The sequence below is a fragment of the Kogia breviceps genome, chromosome 12 (genome assembly GCF_026419965.1).
Source record: "Kogia breviceps isolate mKogBre1 chromosome 12, mKogBre1 haplotype 1, whole genome shotgun sequence".
Taxonomy (NCBI): domain Eukaryota; kingdom Metazoa; phylum Chordata; class Mammalia; order Artiodactyla; family Physeteridae; genus Kogia; species Kogia breviceps.
The window spans coordinates 95,742,436-95,747,656 of NC_081321.1; the positions used below are offsets into that span (position 1 = coordinate 95,742,436).

At 41.9% G+C, this 5,221-nt stretch overlaps 1 pseudogene; it reads right to left on the minus strand.

Annotated features, from left to right (window-relative positions):
• Positions 1-256: 256 nt before the first annotated feature.
• On the minus strand, positions 257-822 carry LOC131767293 (glycine cleavage system H protein, mitochondrial-like; annotated as a pseudogene).
• Positions 823-5,221: the final 4,399 nt, after the last annotated feature.

Here is a 5,221-nt window from a genome sequence, read left to right on the forward strand (position 1 = left end):
AGTTTTATCACAGATAATTTCAGGAATTCTGAGTATTATAACTGGAGACTAGCCTAAATATCACAGGGTGTTGTGAAAAAGATGTATAGTGTTTATCTGCGATCATTAGGAAGTTAAGCAGTATTTTTTTCAGGCAATATTGTTGCAAGTAGTTTCTTCTGCTAAAAGTTGCTTTTTAAAAATCTAGCCACCACTAATTTCAGACAACTGTGCTAGATTAAGTTGTTTCAAACTAGTTTACTTAGGGGTTCCATTTTCACTCCTCAATAGATTTTATGTATTTCTCATATGCTTCTTCACTCATTAGTTCATCTCGTTCTGAAGGGTTACTGAGTGTCATCTTGATGGGCCAACCATCTTCATAACAAGATTTGTTGACGAGTCCTGGATTTTCTGCTAGAGCTTCATTAATTTCAGTTACTTCTCCTGATAGAGGAGAAGAGAGTTCACGAGCAGCTTTCACACTTTCCAAAGCACCAAATTCCTCGTTTGTTCAACTTTGTCCCAACTTCAGGCAGACTATGGTTTATAAACAACATCTCCCAAAGCTTCCTGTGCAAAATTGCTGATTCCCACAGGTCCAACACCGTTTTCTGTTGTTACCCATTCATCTTTGTCTGTGAATTTACGACCCGACAACAGAGCGGGGCCCGCGCGCAGCGCCCGGCCGGCGCCCACCCGCAGTCCCCAGGGCCGCGGCGGGCAGGGCGCGTTGGGCGCAGAGATCGCGCGCAGGCTGCAGACCGCGGCCCGCACGCTCCGCGCCGCTCGCAGCGCCGTGTTCGCAGCGCCGTGTTCGCAGCGCCGTGTTCGCAGCGCCATGTTCGCAGCGGTGCAGGGGGTCTCCGCGCAGCATACAGAGCCATACCAAATATTTAAGGAAGATAAAACACCAATCTTACATAAACTCCTTCAAAAGTAGAAGAGAACGGAACACTTCCCAACTTGTTCTATGAGGCCAGCATAACTGATACAAAAAACTGACATTATATAAAAAGAAAATTGCAGGTAATATCATTCATGAACATAGACAAAAAATTAGCAAATTAAAAAATATTACTACTGAGTTGTAAAACAAAGTATTAGCAAATTGAATCCAGCTATATATAAAAATGATAATCATATCCATATGGAGTTTATACCAGTTATACAAAGTTGGTTCAACTTTGCAAACTTAGGATAGACAAAAATGTCTTAAAACACAGAAAGCACTAATCATAAAAGAAAAACTTGATAAGCTGGACTTCATCAATATTAAAATTTTATACCCTTCAAAAAAGAAAAGAAAAGGTAAATCTTAGATTGGGAAAAAATATTCACAACACATATATATGACAAAGGACTTATATTCAGATTACACTTTTAAAAATTCCTACAACTCAGTAATAAAAAAAAAAAGACAACAACCCAAGTTATAAAAATGGGCAAAAGACTTGGACACTTCACACATGAAGGTATACAAATGCCCAATAAGCACATTAAAAGATACTCAACATTGTTAGTAATTCTGGAAATGCAAATTAAAACCACTATGAGATTCCACTACACACCCAGCAGAATAGCCAACATTAAAAGGACTGACAAGGGAATTCCCTGGCAGTCCAGTGGTTAGGACTCTGTACTTTCACTGCTGAGTGTAGGGGTTCAGGCTCTGGACAGGGAACTAAGATCTCACAAACTGCACAGGCACAGCCAAAAAAATTTTTTTTTTCTTTTATAAATTTATTTATTTATTTATGCCTGTGTTGGGTCTTTGTTGCTGTGCGCAGGCTTTCTCTAGTTGTGGCGAGCAGCAGCTACTCTTCGTTGCGGTGCACGGGCTTCTCATTGCGGTGGCTTCTCTCATTGTGGAGCACGGGCTTTAGGCGCACGGGCTTCAGTAGATGCAGCACGCAGGCTCAGTAGTTGTAGTTCGCGGGCTCTAGAGCTCAGGCTCAGTAGTTGTGGCGCACGGGCTTAGTTGCTCCACAGCATGTGGGATCTTCACGGACCAGGGCTTGAACCCGTGTCTTCTGCATTGGCAGGTGGATTCTTAACCACAGCGCCACCAGGGAAGTCACCCAAATTTTTTTTTTTTAAAATTTAAATAAAAATAAAAGGACTGAGAAGATCAAGTATTGTCAAGGCCATGGAGCAAACAGTCACGCTCACACACGGCTGGTGGGAATGTAAAATGCTATAAACACTTTGGCAGTTTCTTTCTTTCTAAAAGACACTTACCACACCACTGAGGGCTCCCACTTCTAGATATTTACTCAAGAGACAGAAAAACCTATGTGCACACAAAGACCTTCATGTGAACGTTGGGGTTTTTTGGTTTGTTTGTTTTTTCATTTCTTGGCTGCGCTGCATGTTCGTGGGATCTTAGTTCTCTGACCAGGGATCGAACCCAGGCCCTCGACAGTGAAAGCACCAAGTCCTAACTACTGGACTGCCAGGGGATTCCCTTTTATTTTTAAAATTTATTTATTTATTTATTTATTTTAAGAAGATGTTGGGGGTAGGAGTTTATTAATTAACTTATTTATTTTTGCTGTGTTGGGGCTTCGTTTCTGTGCGAGGGCTTTGTCTAGTTGTGGCAAGCGGGGGCCACTCTTCATCGCGGTGCGCGGGCCTCTCACTATCGCGGCCTCTCTTGTTGCGGAGCACAGGCTCCAGATGCACAGGATCAGCAGTTGTGGCTCACGGGCCCAGTTGCTCCGCGGCATGTGGGATCTTCCTAGACCAGGGCTCGAACCCGTGTCCCCTGCATTAGCTGGCAGATTCTCAACCACTGCGCCACCAGGGAAGCCCTGGTTTTTTTTTTTTAATTTATTTTTTAGTTTTAGACCTTCATGTGAATGTTGATAGCTTTACTCAAAATAGCCAAACCATGGAAACAGCCCAACAAATGGTGAGTATATAACCAATCTGAGATCCATCCATTCAGTGCATCACTATTCAGCAATCAAAAGGAATAAACTATGATAAATATGACATGGCTGAATCTCAAAAGCATTAGGCTGAGGGAAAGAAGCCCGGGTTCAATCCCTGGTTGGGGAACTGAGATTTTGCAAGCCATGCGGCGTGGCCAAAATTTAAAAAAAAAAACAAAAAAAAAAACCATTACAGTAACATACAGAGTATTTTCACTGCCCTAAAAATCCTCTGTGCTCTGTCTACTCGTCCCTCGCTCCCCCCAACCCCTGGCAACCACTGACCTTTTTATTGTCTCCATAGTTTTGACTTTTCCAGAATGTCATATAGGTGGAATTACACAGTATGCAGACTTTTCAGATTGGTTTCTTTCACTAGGTAAAATGCATTTAAGATTCCTCCATGTCTTTTCATGGCTTGATAGCTCATTTATTTTTGGCACTGAATACTACTCCATTGTCTGGATGGATCACAGTTTGTTTATTCATTCACCTACTGAAGGAATCTTGGTTGCTTCTAAGTTTAGGCAATTATGAATAAAGCTGCTATAAACATCGTATGCAGGTTTTTGTGTGAACATGAGTTTTCAACTCCTTTGTATAAATACCAAGGAGTGAAATTGCTGGATCATATGGTGAGATTATGCTTAGGGTTTTTTTTGTTGTGTTTTTTTGGGTTTTTTTTGCAGTACACGGGCCTCTCACTGTTGTGGCCTCTCCCATTGCAGAGCGCAGGCTCCGGACGCACAGGCCCAGCTGCTCCACGGCACGTGGGATCTTCCCGGACCGGGGCACGAACCAGTGTTCCCTGCATCAGCAGGCGGACTCTCAAGCACTGTGGCACCAGGCAAGCCCCTATGCTTAGTTTTATGAGAAACCGCCAATCTGTCTTCCAAAGTGGCTGTACCATTTTGCATTCCCATCAGCAAAGTTCCTGTTGCTCTACAGCCTTGTCAGCATTTGGTTTTGTCAGTGTTCCAGATTTTGGCCATTCCAATAGGTGTGCAGTGGTATCTCGTTTTAATTTGCATTGTCCTGGTGACACAAGCTGTGGAACATCTTTTCATATGCTTATTTGCTATCTGTATATGTTCTTTGGAGAGATGTCTGTTAAGATCTTTGGCTCACTTTATAATCAGGTTATTTCCTTATTATTTCATTTTAAGAGTCCTTTGTATAATTTGGATAACAGTCCTTTATCAAATATGTCTTCTGCAAATATTTTCTCCCAGCCTGTGGCTTACCTTTTCATTCTCCTGACAGCGCAGAAGTTTTTAATTTTAAGGAAGCCCAGCTTACCAGTTATTTCTTTCAAGGATCATGATTTTGGTGTTATATCTTGGAAGTCATAGCCAAACCCAAGATCATCTAGATTTTCTCCTATGCTATCTTCTAGGAGTTTATTTTTGTTTTTATTTACTTTTGACCGTGTGGGGTCTTAGTTGTGCCATGCGGGATCTTTCGTTGCAGCGCACAGGTTCTTCGTTGTGGCGTGTGGGCTTCTCTCCAGTTGCGGTGCGCGGGCTTAGTTGCCCTGTGGCACGCAGGATCTTAGTTCCCTGACCAGTGATAGAACCCACGTCCCTTGCATTGGAAGGCGGATTCTTAACCACTGGACCACCAGGGAAGTCCTTTCCAGGAGTTTTATAGTTTTCGGTTTTACATTTAGGTCTATGATCCATTTTGAGCTAATCGTTCCAAACTGTGTATGGTCTGTCTAGATTCATTTTTTTTTTTGCCTGTGATGTCCAGATGTTTCAGTTCATTTGTTGAAAAGACTATCTTTGCTCCATTGTATTGGCTTTGCTCCTTGGGCCAAGTATCATTTGACTCTTTTTATATGGGTCTATTTCTGGCTCTCCATTCTGTTTCATTGATCTATTCTTTAACCAATACTACGCTGTCTCGATTTACTGTAGCTTTATAGGAAGTCTTAAAGTTGGGTAGTGTCAGTCCTCCAACTTTGTTCTTGTTTTGAGTTGGCTAATTCTGGATCTTTTGCCTCTCCCTACAAACTTTAGATTGAGTTTGTCAATATCCACAAAATAACCTAGTGGGATTTTGATTGGGATTGAATTGAATCTATAGATCACGCTGGGAAGAACTGATATCATGACGTGATATCATGAGTCTTCCTATCCATAAACAGGGAATAACTATTTAATCTTTCTTTGGTATCTTTCATCAGCGTTTTGTAGTTTTCCTCACGTAGGTCTTGTATGATATAAATTTTTAGTACGCACACTGATGTATTCAGTATGGAGTTTGTCCATGTAATTGCCATCTGCCTTTGAGGTCAGGGCCAT